A 26,793-nucleotide genomic window follows, 5' to 3' on the forward strand; every position below is an offset into this window, starting at 1 on the left:
CTGTACTCTCACCGTGTCGTGGTTGGTGGGCATCGTGGAACTCCTCTTAGAGCCCTTTCTCCGGAACAAGCTACCTCCTGGCTCCTGGCGGTCGTCCTGCATGGTAGATTATGGGTAAGACCCAGCTTACGTTCTCATCCCCCTGACATGACTGATGGCTAAGATTTTATCCCTAAATGTCCATGGACTGAATTCTAACGGGAAACGGCATCTGGCACTTAGGGAATTCAGGCAGTCGGGAGCGGATATCGTCCTTGTCCAGGAGACGCACTTTGATAAGGGGGGGTCCTTCGCTTTCGCCTCTCGATACTTTCCTTTAGCTTACCTATCCTCGGGACCTCACAGGAAGGCCGGCGTGGCCATCCTGATACGTCATGGAGCCCCTTTCACCTACCTTGATCACTATGGGGATCCCGGGGGAGGCTTCTTGATACTTAAGGGCAAGTGGGGATCCCAGCCAATTACCCTATGTACCCTGTACGCCCCAAATGTCCGTCAACATAGCTTTCTCTCCAGACTCCTGTCCCGCTTGTTCAAGACAGATCATGGTTACTTAGTGGTGGGGGGTGACTTTAACATGGCTCACTCCGCTATTGCGGACCGTTTGGCGACGTCGACCCGGCCCCCCTCCGCTAAAGTACTTAGGGATTCGAAACTGTTTCGCCAGCTGACCCGCAGACACGCTCTTTTTGACGTCTGGCGGGCCCTTCACCCGGCGGACCGGCAGTATACGTTCTACTCGGCCCCGCACCAGCTGCACTCCCGCATAGACTACTTTTTTACCAACAATTCCACGCTGAGAGTGGCCCGACGGGCCCATATCCTACCAATTTCATGGTCGGACCACGCGCCGATCCTATTAACACTGGATCTAGCGGCTCCAGTAAGTAGACCCTACAATTGGAAACTCAACACCTCTCTCCTGCAACATTCCCCATCACAGGCGGAACTGGTCTCAACCTTGAAACTCTACTTTGCTGAAAATGCGACCCCGGACATTGCTCTCCCCACTTTGTGGGAGGCCCACAAGGCGGTCATCCGTGGAAAGTGCATGGCTCTGTCTTCTGCCTTAAAGAAGGACGCAGAGGCCGCTAGATTGCGAACGGAAAAGGAGCTGGGGCAGCTGGAAAGGGATATGCAGGCTTCTCCGTCACTGCGACTCCTCCGGAAGATCACTAAGCTTCGCACGGTGCTTAAGGATCTGGCGCTCCGCCGGGTAGAAAAGACTATGCTGCGGGTTAGGCAGACGTACTACGACAGGGGCAACAAGGCGCACTCACTCTTGGCGAGGAAACTTAAAGATAAAACCCTCCTCTCTACCCCACATCAGATTAAAACTAAAAACAACACAGTAGTTTCTCACCCTAAGGAGATAGCAGACACATTTGCGAAATTTTATGAGGAGCTGTACAACAGCGACGACATACCCAGTGCTCCCCTTTCGGCGGAGCTTTCCCAGCGTATGCACCAATATTTGACAGACAGTGGGATCCCCCGCATTCGAGATCTGGATATGGCCTCTCTGAATATGCTCATTACGGAGGAGGAAATAGAACTGACCGTCAAGTCACTACCGGCTCATAAATCCCCGGGTCCGGACGGTTTACCCTACGAATACTATAAAACGTTTCTGCCCCTTCTGCTCCCTTACTTGGGCAGATTGTTCAATGCGTTTCTGTTACATACCTCGGTCCCTTCCGATATGCAACGCTCCTTCCTCACCCTGATACCGAAGCCCGATAAGGACCCCATTCTCTGTGCCAATTATAGGCCCATTGCACTCCTGAATGCAGATCTGAAGATCTTTACGAAACTCCTTTCCCTCCGGCTCAATAGGGTCCTACCCTCCCTCATCCATAAAGATCAGGTGGGATTTGTCCCTCTTCGCCAAGCCGGCGACAACACTAGAAAGGTCATAGATTTAGTCGACGTGGCGAATAGGGGGGGCATCCCGTCTTTGCTTCTGAGTTTGGATGCGGAAAAGGCATTTGATAGACTGGGGTGGCCCTTCCTGTTCGCCACGTTGCAGCACATGGGGATGAAGGGACCGTTCCTGCGGGCAATACGCCACCTTTATTCCAACCCGTCCTCCCAGGTTAAGACCCCCTTCGCTACCTCCTCGGCGTTTTCGGTCTCCAATGGCACGCGCCAGGGCTGTCCCCTGTCGCCTTTATTATTTGCTATCTGCGTGGAACCCCTGGCGGCGTCCATCCGGCGGAACCCGAATATCAGGGGCGTCCCGGTTCGGGGCAGGGAATTTAAGGTGTCGTTGTTTGCGGATGATGTCATCCTCACCCTGACCCAGCCCAGGATATCCCTGCCTAACTTACATAAGGAGTTGGACCGCTACAGCGCCCTATCGGGCTATAAAATTAATGCTTCCAAATCAGAAGCCCTCCTGGTAAACATGCCGTCCCCGGAGGTCGAACATCTCCGAGCCACTTTTCCATACCACTGGAAAACTGATTCCCTGAAATACTTGGGGATTCATATCACCCCGACCTTCGACTCTCTGTATCAGGCAAACTTCCCGCCCCTATATGGCGTCATTAGGCAATTACTTTCCCAATGGCGGAAGCACCAGATCTCCCTCTTTGGTAGGATAGCTTCGGTGAAAATGACGATTCTCCCGAAACTCCTCTACCTTTTCCAGACCCTTCCTATCCCAGTACCATATCACCACCTGAGAAAATTACAGGCGGACCTGCTAGATTTTACATGGAACTACAAACGTCATAGAATCCCCCGCTCGGTAATGACAACCTCTCGCTCAGCCGGGGGACTGGCGTTTCCGGACCTGGTAAAGTATTTCCAAGCGGCTCAGCTCCGGGCAGTGACCTCCTGGTTCACCCAGAGGTCGTACAACAGATGGACGGAAATTGAGAAGCTCTGGTTGGCTCCAGTGCACCCTAATAGTATGCTATGGAGCGCCCCAGCACTAACCCCCCGGACCCAACTGCTAGGATCTATGTCCTACCTACAGGGCCTATGGCGCAAGCTTTCTAAGATATATGTCCTGGCTTCGGATAAATCGCTCCTGACGTCCTTCCTGTACCACCCTAAGATGCCAGACAGCCTGACGTATGCGATGTCCCACACCTGGGGACCTTAGTGGACCCCAGATCGCGGAGAATGTTGTCTTATGCAGACCTTCAGTCCAAATTTGACCTCCCGAGACAGAGCTTCTACAGCTATCTGCAGATACGACACTTTGCCCAGACCATATCCTCTGATTTGCGCTTCTCCCCTCCCTCCGCTTTTGAGACCATAATCCTTGAGGGCACGGCCCAAAGGGGATTGATGTCGGCTATATATAAAATCCTTAATGCACCCCCGCTAGCTCCGGTAGGTAAACATGCCTACATGCTCAAGTGGGAGGAACAGCTGGGGGAGGAGATCACGGATGGGCAATGGCAGACGATATGGTCCCAGGCCTCGAAAAGCTCTCTATGCACGCTCTATAGGGAGAACGCGTACAAAATGTTATTTTTCTGGTACATGACCCCGGACGTCCTTCACGCCATTTACCCTACCACCTCTGACAGATGCTGGCGGTGCTTGACCCACAAAGGCACGCTGTTCCACATTTTCTGGCAGTGTCCCCTAGTGGTCCCCTTCTGGGAAGGGGTCCGGCGCCTCTTGGCTGATCTCTTGGATCGGCGGGTGGACCTGGATCCTAAGACCTTCTTGTTGGGCATCCCTCTCCCTACATTGACGAAGTCCCGCAAGAAATTATCACGGCATACCCTGACTGCGGCGAGATGTCTAATAGCCCTACACTGGAAAAAGGTGCTGCCCCCCGCTCTGGGAGCACTCCATGCTAGAGTTCAGGATGTGGAGTTGATGGAGAGGATGACCGCCAGGATACAGGACAGGCTCGAGGCCCACGATGTGGTCTGGAGTCCATGGAACTCCCGGGAGATCCAGCTGTGAAAAAGAAGCAGAGACCACGCACGGTGACTATACCCCCTGCCTTTCCCTACCCCTCCTCCCCCACACTCTCCTCCCCCCTTTCTCTTTACTTTTTATCCTTTGCTAAACTCTCTTTCTTTCTTCTTATCCCTCTTATCTCCTATACTTCTCACCTCTGCTCTCGTTCTTCTTCTCTCTCTGTTGCTTAGTACCCCTATTTCTTTTTGCCAGCCTCTCTCTCCTTTTCCATCATGGCTGGTGCATGTACGTGCTTTGTTGTTCTTTTAGCACACTACTTTGTGGATGCTGTTTGTCATGAGAGGTTGATACTGTAAGAAGAGGTCCATGACTTGATGCGGGGATACTCCACTGGACCCTATGGTGGGTAAAGCCATTCTTTATTTCTCAGAGTCGGCCCGGTTGTTCGCGGGGGGCCCCCCCGGGCTGGCATTTGCCGGCCCTGGGGGGCCTACTGGGATGGGCCAAGAGGTGGGTGGTCCCTGCGGCCTACTCTTTTCTGTTCTAGCTGTTTTATTCTGATGTAGTAATGCATGACGTGTAATGCACTCTTTGAAAATAAATAAATATGTTATTTGAAAAAAAAAAAAAAAAGAATCAGGATACAAGATAGTCTCACGCTGGTATAGAGTCCCATACCTTCTGAATAAAATGGATAGATCAATTCCGGATGTTTGTTGGAGGTGAAATTCAGATACGGGGACCATGGGACACCTTTTCTGGGCATGCCCGGCCTTGAGGAACTTTTGGGTTCCCAGCAGCGTGCCTTCTACACTTGACCGAACAGCCTGTTCGAAAGTACAAAAAAAACCTCACGATGCAACTCCTGAATGCCGCCCGGGCATGCATTCCCGCACTGTGGAGGCAGCCTCAGCCCCCATCCAAGGTTCTGTGGTATTCCAAAGTCAATCATATTCTCCGGATGGAAGAATTGACCGCCACCCTTCACAACACTGAAGAGGCATTTAGTGTTACATGGAGGCCCTGGAGGTATTTTACTGGTACTCGAGACTACATTCGGGAGGTGAGCAGTGCCTCTGTCCCAGAAAACGACTGAACATCTAACGTTTACCTACGTAGGCCATGTCTGCCCTGGGTGGCATTCCCCCCCTCCCTTTTTGTCTTTATTTTTCTTTTTTTCCCCGCCGCCATCCCCCCACCTCTCCTCTTCTTCCCCCGTCCTCCCTTTTGACTATGCCTTGTCTCCTTACTAGCCTTCGGGACCCAGAAGAACCCCAGGGTTCTGGACATGACCGGCTCATATTTTACTCTGGTTCACGTAGGTCATGATAAGCTGGCTCGCTGTGGTCCCAGTTGTTCTCCATGATTACATTTGTCAGAACGGAGCTGCACTAGTTATACTGTACTACATGTCGGAGGTGGGGTTTCTCTCTTTTCTGCATGAAACTGTAGGACTCCCCTCTGAGAACCCAGAGTTATTTGGCTGCCTATTTTTTGTTACCATGTAATTGTGACCCTGGGTCATGCTGTATGGTTGACTGTTATATTTATGTTGTTCTACTTAATAAAAGAAAAATAAAAATAAAAAAAATAAGTCAATGCCAACAACTTAAAACTATAGCCTATGGCATCGAGAAATCCCAGGCGGTCTCCCATCCAGGTACTAACCAGGTCCCAACCCTGCTTAGCCTCTGAGATCAAATGCACGCTCAACCCTCTTGACAAACGCCAAGATGGTCACCTTGGGAAACAAACAAAAAAACAAGTCAACGCCAACAACATAAAAAGAAGCCTGCGGCATTTGGAAAACCCAGGCGGTCTCCTATCCAGGTACAAACCAGGCCCAACCCTGCTTAGCCTCTGAGACCAAACGAGATTGGGCGCTTTCAGGGTGTTGTGCCCGTAGGCAATTTCTTTGTGCACTCTCAACCCTCTTGACAAATGCCAAGATGGTCACCTTGGGGAACAAGGGAAAAAAAACAGGTCAAAGCCAACAACATAAAAAGAATCCTACGGCATCTGGTATTCCCAGGCGATCTCCCAATCAAGACACTAACCAGGCCAGATCCTTCTATGTCACCTGGTCTTCCCAGGCAGTCTCCCATCCAGGTACTAACCAGGCCTGACGCTGCTAAGCCTCTGAAATCAGACGAGATCGGGTGCTTTCAGGGTGATGTGGCCGTAAGCGTTCTCTTCAAGACCCGCCCAACCCTCTTGACAAACGCAAAGATGGTCGCCTTGAGAAACAAGCGAAATAAACAGTTCAAAGCCAACAACATAAAAAGAAGCCTATGGCACCTGGTATTCCCAGGCGGTCTCCCATCCAGGTACTAATCAGGCCCGACACTGTTTAGCCTCTGAGATCAGATGAGATTGGGCGCTTTCAGGGTGATGGGGCCGTAGGTGATCTCTTTGGGCACTCTCAACCCTCTTGTTAAACGCCAAGATGGTCACCTTGGGAAACAAGGGAAAATAAAACAGGTCAACGCCGACAACATAATGAGAAGCCTACGGCACCTGGTATTCCCAAGCTGTCTCCCATCCAGGTACTAACCAGGCCCATCGCTGCGTAGCCTCCGAGATCAGATGAGATTGGGCTCTTTCAGGGTGATTTGGCCGTAGGCACTCTCTTTGGGCACTCTGAAGCCTCTTGACAAAGGCCAAGATGGTCACCGTGGGAAACAAGCTAAAAAAAACAGGTCAAAGCCAACAACATAAATAGAAGCCTACGGCATCCAGTATTCCCAGGCGATCTCCCAATCAAGACACTAACCAGACCAGATCCTTCTATGGCACCTGATCTTCCCAGGCAGTCTCCCATCCAGGTACTAACCAGGCCTGACGCTGCTTAGCCTCTGAAATCAGACGAGATCTGGTGCTTTCAGGTTGATGTGGCCCGTAAGTGTTCTCCTCAAGACACGCCCAACCCTCTTGACAAACGCCAAGATGGTCGCCTTGAGAAACAAGCAAACAAAACAGGTCAAAGCCAACAACATAAAAAGAAGCCTATGGGCTTACAGCGAACCTTAAAAGATGGGACCCACTAGCTCTGTTATGGTTCGGACGCTGTAATGTGTTGAAGATGAACGCGATGCCACGACTTCTGTATCTACTACAAGCCTTACCTATCAAAATACCCCAGACTTTCTTTCATGCGGTTCGCTCAATCTTTATCAAGTTCCTCTGGCGCGGAAAACATATGCGTATTGGTAGGGCAATGCTATTGCGACCGAAATTGCGGGGAGGTATTGGCTTCCCGGACCCTGCTCTATATTACACAGCGACGCACATGACACCGGTGGTTGACTGGTGCCGGTGTTCTGCCATATACTGTCCAGCCATGATATAGTGTCTGCGCCGTATTGCGCATGCGCAGTACGGAGCAGACGAAGCTTTGGAAAATCTCTGAAGCTGAACGGCGCCTGCGCGGTGAGTGGAGGTGGTAGCCCCACCATCCAAGCGGACATAGGGTTGTGAATATTAGAGGGCCCCTCGCAGGCGAGCTTCGCTCGCCACGCTTCGGGCTCGGCCTCGCTGCGCTCAGCTCTTTTATACTCTTACTCTATGTCCACTTGGATAGTGAGGATAGAACCTGGACTCAGTGCGCAGGCGCCGTTCATGCTCGGCAATTTTCGGAATCTGTGTTGCTGTGTACTGCGCATGCACAGTACACAGCGGACACTATCCGATGGGGGACCATATGTGATAAGACACCGGCATGGGGAACTGAAGCTATGGGTCAAGCTATCGCAGGAGATGGCGCGGGTTCCACTGGCTGGTCTGCCTTGGGCGGGGAGGCCATTGGAGCCCTGTGTGACTACTCACCCGTTAATTGGCCCCTCGCTCGCCGAGATGGATAGTTTTTTTCACCTTTCCCACCTGACTAACTTCCCTTCTCCTATGACCCCAATTATTGGACATCCTAGATTCCCTCCGGGCCTGTCTGACCAGGCCTTTACCAGGCAAGCCCGAAAGGGCTTCTGAGAGCAGCCCTATTTCTTGGACCCACGGGCTTGATTCCCATGGGGACCATACTGCTAGAGCAAGTACCTGTTGCATTGGATAGCTGGAGAGCTAGACAGCTAATCCATTTCCTCGGATCACTACCTAACCATTTGTTCTTCTCTAGACAATTCCACCCCTTCGAGGAACTTTGCCTGGATGATGGCCCAATTCGTGGTTCCCTCTCTAGGTCCTACAAAATCCTGACAGACGCACAATCCTCCATGGATCCACCCTTCCTAGCTAAATGGAAAAGGGACTTACAAACTACATTCTCCAAACCACAGAAGGACAGAATACTCTTTTTCGCCCATAAGTCGTCACTCTGCAGTAAATATCAGGAGATATCATATAAGCTGATCACACGCTGGTATCATACACCGGTGGTGTTGGCCAAAATATTCCCCGGTCAAGCTGACCGCTGCTGTCGCTGTGGGCAACAGGCTGGCACCATTCTCCACATTTTCGGGGAATGTCCTAAAATACAAACATTCTGGCAGCCTGTCCTGAGACTCATCCACAAGTTCACAGACATTTCCTTAGCCAATGATCCTGCAGCAGTTCTTCTCAATCTAACTCCTATGTCGAGAAAGCGTTATCATAAGTCCTTACTTAAACATCTCCTCAATGCAGCTAGGGCCTGCATCCCAAGTCAGTGGAAAGAGAAATCTGCTCCAATGGTGACCCAGTGGTTCGCAAGGGTAAATGATATTGAACGAATGGAAGACCTGACTGCCACAATGAGGGATAAAATGGAGGAATGCCATTTCCTTCCCCAATCTTCTCTTTCCCCTTCTCCCTCCTTTCAGTTCTACTATTTCCCTTCTTAACTCAAAAAAGGGAAAAGAAAATGGTATGTTCCGACCCCATTTGACTACTACACAATACTCTTCCCCTATCTATGGATATCTAAACTCTTCGAGGGTAGCAGGGCTAGTATCAATAATATTTTAAGTGGTAGAGGATCCCAACGAGATGGAGCTTTAATCTCATCTTGATATGACCGCAAAGCTGTACACGTGCTATTCTCCTCGGACTTCTTACCATTGACTCTGATATCCATGCAATATGATTGTTTGTTTGTAACTATTTGTATCACACATTCTGTGAAGTTGCCTTTGCATTGTATGTCGCATACTACTAAATAAAAAAAATAAAAATAAAAAAAGAAGCCTATGGCACCTGGTATTACCAGGCGGTCTCCCATCCAGGTACTAACCAGGCCTGACACTGTTTAGCATCTGAGATCAGACGAGATTGGGCGCTTTCAGGGTGATGGGGCCGTAGGTGATCTCTTCGGGCACTCTCAACCCTCTTGACAAATGCCAAGATGGTCACCTTGAGATACAAGTGAAAAAAAACAGGTCAATGTCAACAACGTAAAAAGAAGAATACGGCACCTGGTATTCCAACGCCATCTCCCATCCAGGTACTAACTAGGCCCAACCCTTCTTAGCCTCAGAGAAGAGAAGAGATAGGGCTCTTTCAGGGTGATGCTGCTGTAAGCGATCTCTTTGGGCACTCTCAACCCTCTTGACAAATGCCAAGATGGTCACTTTGGGAAACAAGCAAAAAAAAAAAAACGAATCAACGCTAACAACATAAAAAGAAGCCTACAATAACTGGTATTCCCAGGTGGTCTCCCATCCAGGTACTAACCAGGCCCGACACTTCTTAGCCTCCAAGATCAGACAAGATTGGGTGCTTTCAGAGTGATGTGGCCATAGGCAATCTCTTCAGGCACTCTCAACGCTCTTGACAAACACCAAGATGGTCACTTTGGGAAATAAGGGAAAAAAAACAGGTCAACGCCAACAACATAAAAAGAAGTCTACGACACCTGGTATTCCCAGGCAGTCTCCCATCCAGGTACTAACAAGGCCCGACTCTTCTTAGCCTCCAACATCAAACGAGATCGGGTGCTTTCAGGGTGATGTGCCCGTAGGCAATCTCTTCAGGCACTTTCAACGCTCTTGACAAACGCCAAGATGGTCACCTTGGGAAACAAGCAAAAAAATTAAAATAAGTCGGAAGCTAGAGACAATACGGCCCGAGTCCTCAATTTAATCCATGCGGCGCATGTACAGGGAAGGCCCTTGCTTATGTTGTCAACGGAAGCGGAGAAGGCCTTTGACAGGGTGGCCTGGCACTTTATGCAGGCCACCCTGGAACATATAGGTCTTGGCCCCAACATGATGAGCTGGGTAATGTCGCTTTACTCCACGCCGTTGGCAGCGGTACGGGTGACCGAGTGGTGCTCGGACTCTTTTCCCATCACTAATGGGACGAGGCAGGGGTGCCCTCTGTCTCCCCTAATTTTAATTCTGACACTGGAACCACTTATGTGTCACGTTCGGAATGACCCGAATATTACTGGCATATCCAAACCCTCGGCACACCACAAAATTGCGGCGTACGCTGACGATCTAATTTTTTCCGTCTCCAATCCACACATTTTGCTTCCCAAAATACTTGCGTCTCTACAGCGACACGGCAGCCTATCAAACTATAAAAACAATTGCGCCAAGTCGGCTGTATTGAATATATTGGTCCCCGATGGTGAGGCCAAGAGGCTCCGCTCCGCTTTTCCATTCTACTGGGCTGAAAAGTCTATACGTTACTTGGGCGTTGACATCGCAGCGGATTTAGCGCAATTGTACCCGCTTAATTTTGTCCCTCTCCTGGATAGACTGAAATCTGATTTGGGAAACTGGCATGTTTTAACACTGACCTGGTTCGGGCGCTGTAATGCATTCAAAATGATGGCCCTCCCTCGGATCTTATACATGTTCCAGACATTACCGATCCGGTTACCCCCAATTTTTTTCAGACAACTGCAGGTGCTGCTCCGGGACTTTATTTGGGCGCGCAAACCGCCCAGATCCCATTTGCAATTGCTTGCCAGACCAAAGGACAAGGGGGGTCTGGGTCTCACAGATCTCATACAATACTACAGCGTGACTCTGCTAGCGAGAGTCGTTGATTGGCATTGTAATGGCCCACACAAGCAGTCGGTGGAGATGGAGATTGAGGATGGATCCATTCCCCTATTGACCTCCCCGTGGCTCCTGTCCTCCCTACCAAAAGACCTCAGAGGTCACCCCGTAGTGGGAGCTACATTGGCTGTTGTGCGGAGGTTGTTCCGCTGCACATACATTGCTCCCCTGCCATCACCAATGACTCCGGTTATAGGTAATCCAGATTTCCCACCAGGATTTACCAACAAGAAACTGCGACAGTTGACAGTGGTGGGGAAACAGCGTCTGGGAGAGGTGTGGCCCTCAGGAGGGCTCCCGACCACGCAAACTGTCGCCGAGCTTTCTGACCCTCCGCTTGACTTGTTTAGTGCTTATCAACTTCGTCACATTCTTCTGGCCATACAAAGGGCCCCCTACACTCCAAAAGACCTGACACCCTATGAATCCATCTGTCACAAAAGGGAACCTGGGCGACACACCCTCTCCCTCCTGTACAACCTATTGAGTAGTCAGGAGGAGGAGTCGACCCCCACCATTTATCCACAAATGGGAGAGGGACTTAGGCATCACATTTACCCCACAACAGATAGGGAAAATCCTGACCTTAGTACATAAAGCAGACCAATATCAAGAATCAGGATACAAGATAGTCTCACGCTGGTATAGAGTCCCATACCTTCTGAATAAAATGGATAGATTGATCCCGGATGTTTGTTGGAGGTGAAATTCAGATACAGGGACCATGGGACACCTTTTCTGGGCATGCCCGGCCTTGAGGAACTTTTGGGTTCCCAGCAGCGTGCCTTCTATACTTGACCGAACAGCCTGTTCGAAAATACAAAAAAACCCTCATGATGCAACTCCTGAATGCCGCCCGGGCCTGCATTCCCGCACTGTGGAGGCAGCCTCAGCCCCCATCCAAGGTGCTGTGGTATTCCAAAGTCAATCATATTCTCCGGAGGGAAGAATTGACCGCCACCCTTCACAACACTGAAGAGGCATTTAGTGTTACATGGAGGCCCTGGAGGTATTTTACTGGTACTCGAGACTACATTCGGGAGGTGAGCAGTGCCTCTGTCCCAGAAAACTACTGAACATCTAACGTTTACCTACGTAGGCCATGTCTGCCCTGGGTGGCATTCCCCCCCTCCCTTTTTGTCTTTATTTTTCTTTTTTTCCCCGCCGCCATCCCCCCACCTCCTCTCTCTCTGTCTTTGCACTCTCTTCTTCCCCCGTCCTCCCTTTTGACTATGCCTTGTCTCCTTACTAGCCTTCGGGACCCAGAAGAACCCCAGGGTTCTGGACATGACCGGCTCATATTTTACTCTGGTTCACGTAGGTCATGATAAGCTGGCTCGCTGTGGTCCCAGTTGTTCTCCATGATTACATTTGTCCGAACGGAGCTGCACTAGTTATACTGTACTACATGTCGGAGGTGGGGTTTCTCTCTTTTCTGCATGAAACTGTAGGACTCCCCTCTTAGAACCCAGAGTTATTTGGCTGCCTATTTTTTGTTACCATGTAATTGTGACCCTGGGTCATGCTGTATGGTTGACTGTTATATTTATGTTCTACTTAATAAAAGAATAATAAAAATTAAAAAAAATAAGTCAATGCCAACAACTTAAAACTAAAGCCTATGGCATCGAGAAATCCCAGGCGGTCTCCCATCCAGGTACTAACCAGGTCCCAACCCTGCTTAGCCTCTGAGATAAAATGCACGCTCAACCCTCTTGACAAACGCCAAGATGGTCACCTTGGGAAACAAACCAAAAAAAACAAGTCAACGCCAACAACATAAAAAGAAGCCTGCGGCATTTGGAAAACCCAGGCGGTCTCCCATCCAGGTACAAACCAGGCCCAACCCTGCTTAGCCTCTGAGACCAAACGAGTTTGGGCGCTTTCAGGGCGTTGTGCCCATAGGCAATTTCTGTGTGCACTCTCAACCCTCTTGACAAATGCCAAGATGGTCACCTTGGGAAACAAGGGAAAAAAAACAGGTCAAAGCCAACAACATAAAAAGAATCCTACGGCATCCGGTATTCCCAGGCGATCTCCCAATCAAGACACTAACCAGGCCAGATCCTTCTATGTCATCTGGTCTTCCCAGGCAGTCTCCCATCCAGGTACTAACCAGGCCTGACGCTGCTAAGCCTCTGAAATCAGACGAGATCGGGTGCTTTCAGGGTGATGTGGCCATAAGCGTTCTCTTCAAGACACGCCCAACCCTCTTGACAAACGCCAAGATGGTCGCCTTGAGAAACAAGCGAAAAAAACAGTTCAAAGCCAACAACATAAAAAGAAGCCTATGGCACGGGGCGTGGCCTGGACAGCAATGGAGTAGGACGCTTGTGACCTGAGCTCCGCTCCTACCGCGATCTCCTGTAGTGATCCTGGGTGCCCACTAACTGTTTTACCTACGATTTTACCGGTGTAATACCCGCTACCTTCTTGTGTATACATTGGGACGATGTCTCTGACGAAGAAGCAGTCTGCAGCGGCGGCATCTCTAGAAATGTTCCGGCGGGACTATGAGGGCCAACATGGTGGACAGTCCACTCCGGCTGCAGAACCTGCTACCTCAGACACGGCGAAGGTGCTTGAGGCAATTTCTACCTGCCAGACCACACTGACAACTAAACTTGAGGAGGTTAGGGTGGATGTCTCACTTATCCGACAGGACATGGCTAAACTGCGTGACAGAGTGAAGGAAACTGAAAACCGGATCAGTCAGGCCGAAAATGTCCTGTTCCCTCTGCAGCATGCCCAAGAGGATGTGCAAAGGCAGCTCCAGCAGCTGGCCCAGAAACAGGACGACCTTGAGAATAGGGCCCGCAGATCTAACCTCTGCTTTATCGGCCTGCCGGAGGGCTCCGAGGGGGCTGACCCGGTGACATTTTTGGAATCTCTCCTGATTAAGGCCTACGGTAGGGAAGCGTTCTCTACCTCATTTATTATTGAAAGGGCCCACAGAATGCCTGCCCGCCCGCTGCCGGAGGGGGCACCTCCTCGCACGTGCATTGCTAAGCTGTTAAATTACCGGGATAGGGATGCCATCCTTCGCCTTACTCGTGAAATAGGGAACATCCCATTTCAGAACGGACATATCTCAGTGTTTCCTGACTTCTCCGCAGAAGTTCAAAAACGTTGTTCCCGATTCGTGGAAGTCAAGAGGCGCCTTAGGGCACCTCACCTCAAGTACGCCATGTTGTACCCGGCCAGCGAAGACTTAGGGGACGAATGGGGGTTTTTCTTTACTACTAATCAGGGGACGGCTCCGGTTGACTGTACCTGGGAGGCTTTTATACTGCACGTACGCTCCAATTTAACACACCGGATTAACCGGTTGAAGCGTACCTCCAAGACTTTGCTATCTAATGCCCTACGGGAGCTGGACTCGGTGACCACTGACTTCACTACTGACCCCACACCTGCTAAGGCCCAGGTATTACGTCACCACACAAGGCTAGTAGATCACCTCCACATTGAACAGGCTAAGCAAAAGTTGTTTTTTGTTAAGCAATGGGTGTTTGAACAAGGAGAGAGGGCGGGAAAGTTGCTGGCCTACTTGGCGCATTGGACTCCAAGCCCCCGGTGGTGGTTTCATTGACTGACAATGGGGGTGAGGAGGTGACTGATCCGCCAACAGTGGCCACCATGTTTCTTGCTTACTATGCTGCCCTTTATGAGTCGCAGGTGCATAGGCCGAGAACTGAGACGGGGCGTACCTCCGAGATATCTCTATTCCCTACCTGTCTGAGGCTCAGGTTGAGTCTCTTGAGGCCCCGATATCGGCAGATGAGATTAGGCTAGCAGTGGCATCCCTTGCAACGGCTAAGGCCCCTGGACTGGATAGTATTCCCCTGGATTTCTATGCCCACTACTCTGAGACACTAGTGCCAGAATTGTTGAGATTATATACACACATATTTGACTCCGGGTCCCTACCTGATACTCTACGGCAGGCAATTATTATAGTGATACCCAAGCCAGGAAAGGATACCCACTCCCCGGATTCCTATCGCCCCATCTCGCTGCTCCAAGCAGATATAAAAATTCTGGCTAAAGTCCGAACGGAGCTGCATTAGTTATACTGTACTACATGTCGGAGGTGGGGTTTCTCTCTTTTCTGCATGAAACTGTAGGACTCCCCTCTGAGAACCCAGAGTTATTTGGCTGCCTATTTTTTGTTACCATGTAATTGTGACCCTGGGTCATGCTGTATGGTTGACTGTTATATTTATGTTGTTCTACTTAATAAAAGAATAAAACAAAAAAAAAAAATAAGTCAATGCCAACAACTTAAAAAAAAAGCCTATGGCATCGAGACATCCCAGGCGGTCTCCCATCCAGGTACTAACCAGGTCCCAACCCTGCTTAGCCTCTGAGATCAAATGAGATTTGGCTCTTTCAGAGTGATGCAGCCATAGTAGATTTTTTCAGGCACGCTCAACCCTCTTGACAAACGCCAAGATGGTCACCTCTGGAAACAAACAAAAAAAACAAGTCAACACCAACAACATAAAAAGAAGCCTACCGCACCTAGTATTTCCAGGCGGTCTCCCATCCAGGTATTAACAAGGCGCGACCCTTTCTAGCCTCTGAGATCAGCGGAGATTGGGCGCTTTCAGGGTGAAGTGCCCATAGGCAATCTCTTTGGGCACTCTCATCCCTCTTGAAAAATGCCAAGATAGTCACCCTGGGAAACAAGCGAAAAAAAACAGGTCAACGCCAACAACATAAAAAGAAGAATACGGCACCTGGTATTCCAAGGCCGTCTCCCATTCAAGTACTAACTAGGCCCAACCCTTCTTAGCCTCTGAGATCAGAAGAGAAAGGGTGCTTTCAGGGTGATGCGGCTGTAAGCGATCTCTTTAGGCACTCTCAACCCTCTTGACAAATGCCAAGATGATCACTTTGGGAAACAAGCGAAAAAAACAGGTCAACACCAACAACATAAAAATAAGCCTGCGGCATCTGGAAATCCAGGTACAAACCAGGCCCAACCCTGCTAAGCCTCTGAGACCAAACGAGATTGGGCGCTTTCAGGGTGTTGTGCTCGTAGGCAATTTCTTTGTGCACTCTCAACCCTCTTGACACATGCCAAGATGGTCACTAGTGTATACAGATAGGCTAGATTATACAGAATAACGTCCTGGGTATGCAGAGATGGAGGCTAGGGTATACAGAGAGAGAGGCTAGAGTATGCATACTTGCTAGTGTATACAGGCGGACTAGTGTATACAGAAGACCGGTTAGTTTATACAGAAAGGCAAAAATGTGTACAAAAGACAGGCTAGTGTATACAGATAGGCTAGATTATACAGATAGGCTAGATTATACAGAAGAACGTCCTGGGTATGCAGAAATGGAGGCTAAGGTATACAGAGAGAGGGGCTAGAGTACGCATACTTGCTAGTGTATACAGATGGACTAGTGTATACAGAGGACCGGCTAGTTTATACAGAGAGGCTTATGTGTACAAAAGACAGGCTAGTGTATACAAATAGGCTAGATTATAGAGAAGAACGTCCTGGGTATGCAGAGATGGAGGCTGGGTTACACAGAGAGGCTAGTGTATGCAGGCTTGCTAGTGTATACAGACGGACTAGTGTATACAGTAGACCAGCTAGTTTATACAGGGAGGCTAATGTCTACAGAAGACCGGCTAGTGTATACACATAGGCTAGATTATAGAGAAGAACGTCCTGGGTATGCAGAGATGGAGGCTAAGGTATACAGAGAGAGAAGTTGGGTTACAAAGAGAGGCTAGTGTATGCAGACTTGCTAGTGTATACCGGTGGACTAGTGTATACAGAGAGGCTTGGGTATACAGAGAGCTAATGTATAAAGAGATGCTAGTGTATACAAAAGACAACCAAGAGTAGACAGTGAGGCTCGTGTATACAGAAGACCGGCTACAGAGAAGCTAATTTGTACAAAAGACAGGCTAGTGTATACAGATAGGCTAGATTATACAGAGGAAGGTCCTGGGTATGCAGAGATGGAGGCTAGGGAATCCAGAGAGAGACTGTGTTATACAAAGAGGCTAGAGTATGCAGAAGACAGGCTATTTTTTTTTACAGATAGGCTTACACTGTACACAGAGAGATTAATGTATACAGAAAAGCTAGCGTGTAAAGAAGACAGGACTTTATTTTTTGCTAATGCAACTACTTCTGAAACATGTAAAGTGCTTTTTTCATATTTTGGTGCTGTTAAAAAGTGGTGTGTTGTCAGTGGTGATATCAATGTGACAGTTAATGTGGAGAACTACAACTATACAAAATAGAGCAAAAGAGTGCTAAGTTTATTTTGTTAAGTCATTGACTGATAGACGTTAAGTAATTGGCCATTATTGGTTTGGCAGTACATGGTTTATTTTGATGTAAGATAGTTTTATTCTCTACTTATAGCCGAGTTTTAGACGACTTTATTATTAGCATTATTATCATTATTCGCATTATTCATATATATTATGCAGAGTGTAAGTATTGCAGTGAGACGATATTGCTTTTGAAAGATTTGTATTATTATACATAGCATTGTTAGCAGACCAATTGGACAATTTACATGGTTTAATATTGCAGAGCGTAATCTATCAGGAAAGAGATCCAAAGCGTTAGTTGCAGTAGCTTCATAAAACTGAGAAATCGTTGCATTACTCTAAATTTAAAAGTTGTTCCGGTAGCACTGAAAAGACAATATTAGATGAGTGATCTACACATTTCGTTTACTATTGCAGAGAGATACCGGCTAAATGTTAATATGTTCTGCGTGTAAGGTAGAAATTAGATGGTTTAGTGTGAGCTGGTTTACCAGGATTTAGAGATAGTAATCTGTTTATACTAATAATAAATATAGCAAAATAACTCTAAAATTAATATTGAGACAGTATATACAGGTCGGGTTTAAGTGGAAATACACGAAATAACAGCAACGACGTGTGTAGGTTTTTATCAATCAGGTTCATTACGTGTCTTTAATTATGTAGTGAATATACCCCAAATATAGCACAAGGATGAGAAAGCATAATAACTAACAGAGGATGACATGGCAAAAAGACAAACTGCATTAGAAATGTGAATATGAATTAGAGATGAAATGCCAATCCCCACGGCTACGTACAGCAAAGTGTGATTAGCTGTACGTTAGCAGCTAAATATTCTGCAATAGCAGAGATTAAGTATTGCAGTCGAAATGAGATCGGAAGCGTTAGTTGCAGTAGCTCCAAAGTGACTGAGAAATAATTTCATTACTCTAAATGTAAAAGTTATCCCGGTAGCACTGAGTGGACTGATATTAGATGAGTTGTAGTACAAATTCAGTTTCCTATAGCAGAGAGATACCAGCTAAATATGAGACGAGCAATTAAACTGTTCACGGTAGCATTGCATTACTCTTAATATGTGCAGCGTGCCAAGAAGCAATAAGATGGTTTTGTATTACCCTAAAATTAGCAGTATACGTAATAAAGCTCAGTAGGTAACCTGGATTTAGACATAGCAAACTCTACAATCTAATTTAGCAAAATTAGAACGGATAATATTGAGACAGTATATACAAGTCGAGTTTAAGTGGAAATACACAAAATATCTAGCTTACCTTTACATTGTTCAATAGAGCGTTGCAAAGTAATACCAAAGCAGAATGTCGGAATATCAATTAGATGAGATGATTGCTGTAATCATGAAATATCAGCAACGACTAGGTTTCTATCGGATGAGAAAGTATAATAACTGGCAAAGTATGACAATGGCAAAGAGACAAATTGCATTAGAGATGTGATATAGACATGAAATGTCATTCCCCATTGGTTATTTACATGTAACCATTAATACAGTTAACGCGGCTACATACAGCAAAGTGTGAGCTAAGCAGCTAAATATTACTTAATATTGCACATATTAAGTATTGCAGTTTAAAAGAGATCGGAAGCGTTAGTTGCAGTAGCTCCAAAATGACTGAGAAATCATTTCATTACTCTAAATGTAAACGTTATCCCGGTAGCACTGAGTGGACTGATATTAGATGAGTGATCGTTGTGGTACAAATTCAGTTTCCTATAGCAGAGAGATACCAGCTAAATGTGAGAAGAGCAATTAAACTGTTCACATCGGTAGCATTGTATTACTCTTAATATGTGCAGCGTGTAAAGAAGCAATAAGATGGTTTTGTATTATCCAAAAATTAGCAGTATACAAAATAAAGGTGAGTAGGTTACCTGGATTTAGACATAGCAAACTCTATCATCTAATTTAGCAAAATTAGAAAGGATATTGAGACAGTATATATTGGTCGAGTTTAAGTGGAAATGCACAAAATATCTAGCTTACCTTTACATTGTTCCATAGAGCGTTGCAAAGTAAAACCAAGGCAGAATGTTGGAATAGCAATTAGATGAGATAATTGCTGTAATCATGAAATATCAGCAACGACTAGGTTTCTATCGGATGAGAAAGTATAATAACTGGCAAAGTATGACATGGCAAAGAGACAAATTGCATTAGAGATGTGAGATGGACATGAAATGTCCATCCCCATTGGTTACTTACATGTAAACGCGGCTACATACAGCAAAGTGTGAGCTAAGCAGCTAAAGGGTATTTAAGAGTAAATTGACGTAGCTTGAAAATTCCAACGTGTAAATCGTTCCATTAATTTTGTTACGCACGAAGACGGCTTACACTGACTGTTTTCCGTTTCCACTGGTTATCGGCATAATGTATCAGTAACCATGAACATTAATAGTGATAGACAGCTTACATTAGGATGTATGCATGATGTGAATGTAAAATAGTTGCATTATGTGTTATTAATATAATCAAACTGTATTGCTATGCTTTGCTACTGCAACCACTTCTCAATCAAGTAAACCGTCCCACTGCTTTTCTCACATTTTGCTGCTGTTAAAAAATGGGTTGCAAGTGTTATGTGTTATCAGTGTGACAGTTAATGTGGAGAAGAAGTAATACACAAAATAGAGTCAGAAAGAGAATCCTATTGCATAGAGTTGTATAATATAGGCGACAAATAGGACATTTAAATGGCTTAATATTGTAGGGAGGAAGTATGGCTGTTCAAAGGTAAGAGATTGAAAGCTTAGCTTGAAAATGGCCGAGAAATAGTTACGTTAGTCTAAATTTAAACGATATGCCGGTACCAATGAGAAAAGCTTATATTAGACTAGTTGATCTTTGCATTACACAATCCTATTATTATTATTAAGATCATAGTGCAGAGAGACACTCAGTTAATGTCAGAGATACTCGGTTAATGTCAGAAAAGCAATAAAACTGTTTATATCGTTAGCGAGCGATAGTTACATTACTCTTAGTATGTGCAGCATATCTGGTAGCAAATGGATGTTTTTGTGAACATTTTGCATTACCGTACAATTAGCGGTAGAACTCACCGAAGTGAATAGATGTAACCGGATTCTGAGATAGTACTCTCTATTTCTAATAAGAAATAAAGAAAAATAAGTCAGGATGGTGTGTCAGGACTGTCACATACTCAATGTGACAGTTGATGTGGAGAATTACAAATATGCAAAATATTGCCCCCGGTGCGGGAACATGGGGGGAGGCATGATGCACATGTTTTGGAGATGCCCGAAGTTGATCCGCTACTGGACAGAGGTGACAGGAACCATTGATCGGGTGTTTGGAACCTCCACCAGGATGGAGGCGAAGTATTGTCTCCTGGGATTAGTTGAAGGAGTTGGAAACCCGGGAAGTAGCCAGATGGCAGTTCTGAGATGCCTATTTCAGGCAAGGAAACTGATTGCCCAACCCTGCTTAGCCTCCAATGTTGGCAATGACTTTTTTTTTTTGCTTGTTTCCCAAGATAACCATGTTGGCGTTTGTCAAGATGGTTGAGAGTGCCTGAAGAGATCGCCTATGGCCCCATCACCTTGAAAGTGCCTGATCTTGTCTGATCTCGGAGGCTAAGCATTGTCGGGCCTGATTAGTAACTGGATGGGAGACCAACTGGGAATACCAGGTGCCGTAGGATTCTTTTTATGTTGTTGGCGTTGACATGGTTTTTTTTTCCGCTTGTTTCCCAAGGTGGTCATTTTGGCATTTGTCAAGAGGGCTGAGAGAGCCCTAAGAAATCTCCTACGGCCACATCCCCCTGAAAGCGCCCGATCTCATCTGATCTCAGAGGCTAAGCAGGGTCCGGCCTGGATAGTACCTAATTAAAGGTGCCGTAGGAATCTTTTTATATTGCTGGCTTTGACCTGTTTTTCTTTCGCTTGTTTCCCAAGGTGACCATTTTAGCATCAGTCAAGAGTTTTGAGTATGTCCCAAAGCGTTCGCCTGAGGTCACATCACCCTGAAAGCGCCCGATCTCAGAGGCTAAGCAGGTTCTGGGTCAGATGGGAGACCGCCAGGGTCTATGTTGTTGGCGTTGACCTGTTTTTTTTCACTTGTTTCCCATCTTGGTATTTGTCAAGAGGGTTGAGAGTGTCTAAATAGAACACCTATGGCCACACCTATGGCCACATCACCCTGAAAGCGCACAATCTCATCTGATCTCGGAGGCCTAGCAGTGTACGGCCTGTTTAATACCTGTATGGGAGACCATCTGTGAATATCAGGTGCCGTAGGCTTCTTTTTATGTTGTTGGCGTTTACCTGTTTATTTTCGCTTGTTTCCCAAGGTGACCATCTTTAACAAGAGGGTTGAGAGTGCCCAAAGAGGTCACCTACGGCCCCATCACCCTGAAAGCGCCCAATCTCATCTGATCTCAGAGGCTAAACAGTGTCGGGCCTGGTTAGTACCTGGATGGGAGACCGCCTGGAAATACCAGGTGCCATAGGCTTCTTTTTATGTTGTTGGCTTTGAACTGTTTTTTTTCGCTTGTTTCTGAAGGCGACCATCTTGGCGTTTGTCAAGAGGGTTGGGCGGGTCTTGAAGAGAACGCTTACGGCCACATCACCCTGAAAGCACCCGATCTCGTCTGATTTCAGAGGCTTAGCAGCGTCAGGCCTGGTTAGTACCTGGATGGGAGACTGCCTGGGAAGACCAGGTGACATAGAAGGATTTGGCCTGGTTAGTGTCTTGATTGGGAGATCGCCTGGGAATACCGGATGCCGTAGGATTCTTTTTATGTTGTTGGCTTTGACCTGTTTTTTTTCCCTTGTTTCCCAAGGTGACCATCTTGGCATTTGTCAAGAGGGTTGAGAGTGCACAAAGAAATTGCCTACGGGCACTACACCCTGAAAGCGCCCAATCTCGTTTGGTCTCAGAGGCTAAGCAGGGTTGGGCCTGGTTTGTACCTGGATGGGAGACCGCCTGGGTTTTCCAAATGCCGCAGGCTTCTTTTTATGTTGTTGGCGTTGACTTGTTTTTTTTGTTTATTTCCCAAGGTGACCATCTTGGCGTTTGTCAAGAGGGTTGAGCGTGCATTTGATCTCAGAGGCTAAGCAGGGTTGGGACCTGGTTAGTACCTGGATGGGAGACCGCCTGGGATTTCTTGATGCCATAGGCTTTAGTTTTAAGTTGTTGGCATTGACTTATTTTTTTAATTTTTATTATTCTTTTATTAAGTAGAACAACATAAATATAACAGTCAACCATACAGCATGACCCAGGGTCACAATTACATGGTAACAAAAAATAGGCAGCCAAATAACTCTGGGTTCTCAGAGGGGAGTCCTACAGTTTCATGCAGAAAAGAGAGAAACCCCACCTCCGACATGTAGTACAGTAGTACTGAGTAACGGAGTAGTGCAGCTCCGTTCAGACAAATGTAATCATGGAGAACAACTGGGACCACAGCGAGCCAGCTTATCATGACCTACGTGAACCAGAGTAAAATATGAGCCGGTCATGCCCAAAACCCTGGGGTTCTTCTGGGTCCCGAAGGCTAGTAAGGAGACAAGGCATAGTCAAAAGGGAGGACGGGGGAAGAAGAGAGTGCAAAGACGGAGAGAGAGGAGGTGGGGGGATGGCGGCGGGGAAAAAAAGAAAAATAAAGACAAAAAGGGAGGAGGGGAATGCCGCCCAGGGCAGAGATGGCCTATGTAGGTAAACGTTAGATGTTTAGTCGTTTTCTGGGACAGAGACACTGCTCACCTCCCGAATGTAGTCTCGAGTACCAGTAAAATACCTCCAGGGCCTCCATGTTACACTAAATGCCTCTTCAGTGTTGTGAAGGGTGGCGGTCAATTCTTCCATCCGGAGAATATGATTGACTTTGGAATACCACAGCACCTTGGATGGGGGCTGAGGCTGCCTCCACAGTGCGGGAATGGAGGCCCGGGCGGCATTCAGGAGTTGCATCGTGAGGGTTTTTTTGTATTTTCGAACAGGCTGTTCGGTCAAGTGTAGAAGGCACGCTGCTGGGAACCCAAAAGTTCCTCAAGGCCGGGCATGCCGAGAAAAGGTGTCCCATGGTCCCCGTATCTGAATTTCACCTCCAACAAACATCCGGGATCGATCTATCCATTTTATTCAGAAGGTATGGGACTCTATACCAGCGTGATACTATCTTGTATCCTGATTCTTGATATTGGTTTGCGATGGAAGCTTTATGTACTAAGGTCAGGATCTTCCCTATCTGTTGTGGGGTAAATGTGATGCCTAAGTCCCTCTCCCATTTGTGGATAAATGGTGGGGGTTGACTCCTCCTCCTGACTACTCAATAGGTTGTACAGGAGGGACAGGGTGTGTCGCACAGGTTCCCTTTTGTGACAGATGGATTCATAGGGTGTCAGGTCTCTAGGAGTGTAGGGGGCCCTTTGTATGGCCAGAAGAAAGTGATGAAGTTGATAAGCACTAAACAAGTCAAGCGGAGGGTCAGAAAGCTCGGCGACAGTTTGCGTGGTCGGGAGCCCTCCCGAGGGCCACACCTCTCCCAGACGCTGTTTCCCCACCACTGTCAACTGTCGCAGTTTCTTGTTGGTAAATCCCGGTGGGAAGTCTGGATTAGCTATAACCGGAGTCATTGGTGATGGCAGGGGATCAATGTGTGTGCAGCGGAACAACCTCCGCACAACAGCCAACGTAGCTCCCACTACGGGGTGACCTCTGAGGTCTTTTGGTAGGGAGGACAGGAGCCACGGGGAGGTCAATAGGGGAATGGATCCATCCTCAATCTCCATCTCCACCCACTGCTTGTGTGGGCCATTACAATGCCAATCAACGACTCTCGCTAGCAGAGTCACTCTGTAGTATTGTCTGAGATCTGGGAGACCCAGACCCCCCTTGTCCTTTGGTCTGGCAGCCAATTGCAAACGGGCTCTGGGCGGTTTGCGCCCCCAAATAAAGTCCCGGAGAAGCACCTGCAGTTGTCTGAAAAAAATTGGGGGTAACCGGATCGGTAATGTCTGGAACATGTATAAGATCCGCGGGAGGGCCGTCATTTTGAATGCATTACAGTGCCCGAACCAGGTCAGTGTTAAAGCATGCCAGTTTCCCAAATCAGATTTCAGTCTATCCAGGAGAGGGACAAAATTAAGCGGGTACAATTGCGCTAAATCCGCTGCGATGTCAACGCCCAGGTAACGTATAGATTTTTCAGCCCAGTAGAATGGAAAAGCGGAGCGGAGCCTCTTGGCCTCACCATCCGGGACAGATATATTCAATACAGCTGACTTGGCGCAATTGATTTTATAGTTTGATAGGCTGCCGTATCGCTGTAGTCTCTATATTGGCAAGTATATTGGGAAGCAAAATGTGTGGATTGGAGATGGAAAAAATTAGATTGTCAGCGTACGCCGCAATTTTGTGGTGTGCCGAGGGTTTGGATATGCCAGTAATATTCGGGTCATTCCAAACGTGACACATAAGTGGTTCCAGTGTCAGAATAAAAATTAGGGGAGACAGAGGGCACCCCTGCCTCGTCCCAATAGTAATGGGGAAAGAGTCCGAGCACCACTCGGTCACCCGTACCGCTGCCGACAGCGTGGAGTAAAGCGACATTACCCAGCTCATCATGTTGGGGCCAAGACCTATATGTTCCAGGGTGGCCTGCATAAAGTGCCAGGCCACCCTGTCAAAGGCCTTTTCTGCGTCCATTGACAACATAAGCAAGGGCCTTCCCTGTACATGCGCCGCATGGATTAAATTGAGGACTCGGGCCGTATTGTCTCTAGCTTCCGACTTATTTTTATTTTTTTTGCTTGTTTCCCAAGGTGACAATCTTGGCGTTTGTGAAGAGGGTTGAAAGTGCCTGAAGAGATTGCCTACGGGCACATCACCCTGAAAGCACCCGATCTCGTTTGATGTTGGAGGCTAAGAAGAGTCGGGCCTTGTTAGTACCTGGATGGGAGACTGCCTGGGAATACCAGGTGTCATAGACTTCTTTTTATGTTGTTGGCGTTGACCTGTTTTTTTTGTTCGCTTGTTTCCCAAAGTGACCATCTTGGTGTTTGTCAAGAGGGTTGAGAGTGCCTGAAGAGATTGCCTATGGCCACATCACTCTGAAAGCACCCAATCTCGTCTGATCTTGGAGGCTAAGAAGAGTCGGGCCTGGTTAGTACCTGGATGGGAGACCACCTGGGAATACCAGTTATTGTAGGCTTCTTTTTATGTTGTTGGCGTTGATTCGTTTTTTTTTTTTTGCTTGTTTCCCAAGGTGACCATCTTGGCATTTGTCAAGAGGGTTGAGAGTGCCCAAAGAGATCGCTTACAGCAGCATCACCCTGAAAGAGCCCTATCTCTTCTCTTCTCTGAGGCTAAGAAGGGTTGGGCCTAGTGGGTACCTGGATGGGAGATGGCGTTGGAATTCCGGGTGCCGTATTCTTCTTTTTATGTTGTTGACATTGACCTTTTTTTTTCCGCTTGTATCTCAAGGTGACTATCTTGGCATTTGTCAAGAGGGTTGAGAATGCCCAAAGAGATTGCCTATGGGCACATAACCCTGAATGCGCCCGATCTCCTCTGATCTCAGAAGCTAAACAGGGTTGGGCCTTGCTAGTACCTGGATTGGAGACCACCTGGGAATACTAGGTGCTGTAGGCTTCCTTTTATGTTGTTGGCCTTGACCTGTTTTTTTTTCACTTGTTTCCCAAGGTGACCATCTTGGCGTTTGTCAAGAGGGTTGAAAGTGCCTGAAGAGATTGCCTACGGGCACATCACCCTGAAAGCACCCGAGCTCGTTTGATGTTGGAGGCTAAGAAGAGTCGGGCCTTGTTAGTACCTGGATGGGAGACCGCCTGGGAATACCAGGTGTCGTAGACTTCTTTTTATGTTGTTGGCGTTGATTAGTTTTTTTTTTTTTTGCTTGTTTCCCAAGGTGACCATCTTGGCATTTGTCAAGAGGGTTGAGAGTGCCCAAAGAGATCGCTTACAGCAGCATCACCCTGAAAGAGCCCTATCTCTTCTCTTCTCTGAGGCTAAGAAGGCTTGGGCCTAGTTAGTACCTGGATGGGAGATGGCGTTGGAATACCAGGTGCCGTATTCTTCTTTTTATCTTTCAATATTTTTATTCAAGTTTTCAACTTAGAAGTTACAATCTCAGTAATTGACATCATTAAGACACAGAGAAACAGAAGTCTAATAACAATATAACTCCAATTGCATAACAGTACCCATAAGATGACAAAAAAAAGGGAGTCGGTCCGCATATGCATGGCTTAAAAGGTAGCCCAAAGAATAATTAAATCAACACATACCAACATCATGTATTTATCTTGCTCTATATGAGAGCGGCATGGCAAGTACTAGAGCCCCGCCCCCCAGCCCTCAATTCCCATTCCGGTACTGTAATCAGTATATCCTAATAACCGTACCGTACTCAATGGCACATATGCGGCCCAAAATAAAGAGCTCCCTCAGTAGAGAGGGAAAGATGAAATAAGATCGCTATCATAGACTGAGATAAGTGAAAAAGAGTAAAGAGAGGAAAGAGAAGAAGAAGGATAGAAAAGATAGAAGAGATAGAAGAGAGGATGCACCCCAGCTCCAGGAGG

The 26,793-nt window shown here is 47.4% G+C and overlaps 9 pseudogenes; 4 read left to right on the forward strand and 5 right to left on the reverse strand.

Moving 5' to 3' along the window:
* Positions 1–6,177: 6,177 nt before the first annotated feature.
* On the reverse strand, positions 6,178–6,296 carry LOC143957423 (5S ribosomal RNA; annotated as a pseudogene).
* A 100-nt stretch (positions 6,297–6,396) lies between these two features.
* LOC143942832 (5S ribosomal RNA) lies at positions 6,397–6,515 on the reverse strand (annotated as a pseudogene).
* Positions 6,516–9,063: 2,548 nt separating this feature from the next.
* LOC143953416 (5S ribosomal RNA) lies at positions 9,064–9,182 on the reverse strand (annotated as a pseudogene).
* Positions 9,183–9,503: 321 nt separating this feature from the next.
* Positions 9,504–9,622, reverse strand: LOC143956767 (5S ribosomal RNA; annotated as a pseudogene).
* Positions 9,623–9,721: 99 nt separating this feature from the next.
* Positions 9,722–9,840, reverse strand: LOC143952289 (5S ribosomal RNA; annotated as a pseudogene).
* A 10,929-nt stretch (positions 9,841–20,769) lies between these two features.
* On the forward strand, positions 20,770–20,888 carry LOC143948630 (5S ribosomal RNA; annotated as a pseudogene).
* A 691-nt stretch (positions 20,889–21,579) lies between these two features.
* LOC143944182 (5S ribosomal RNA) lies at positions 21,580–21,698 on the forward strand (annotated as a pseudogene).
* Positions 21,699–25,284: 3,586 nt separating this feature from the next.
* On the forward strand, positions 25,285–25,403 carry LOC143945381 (5S ribosomal RNA; annotated as a pseudogene).
* A 321-nt stretch (positions 25,404–25,724) lies between these two features.
* Positions 25,725–25,843, forward strand: LOC143944380 (5S ribosomal RNA; annotated as a pseudogene).
* Positions 25,844–26,793: the final 950 nt, after the last annotated feature.

The sequence above is a fragment of the Lithobates pipiens genome, unplaced genomic scaffold, assembly GCF_037356315.1.
Source record: "Lithobates pipiens isolate NorthernLeopardFrog02 unplaced genomic scaffold, aLitPip1_a1.2 Scaffold_10, whole genome shotgun sequence".
Lineage (NCBI taxonomy): Eukaryota > Metazoa > Chordata > Amphibia > Anura > Ranidae > Lithobates > Lithobates pipiens.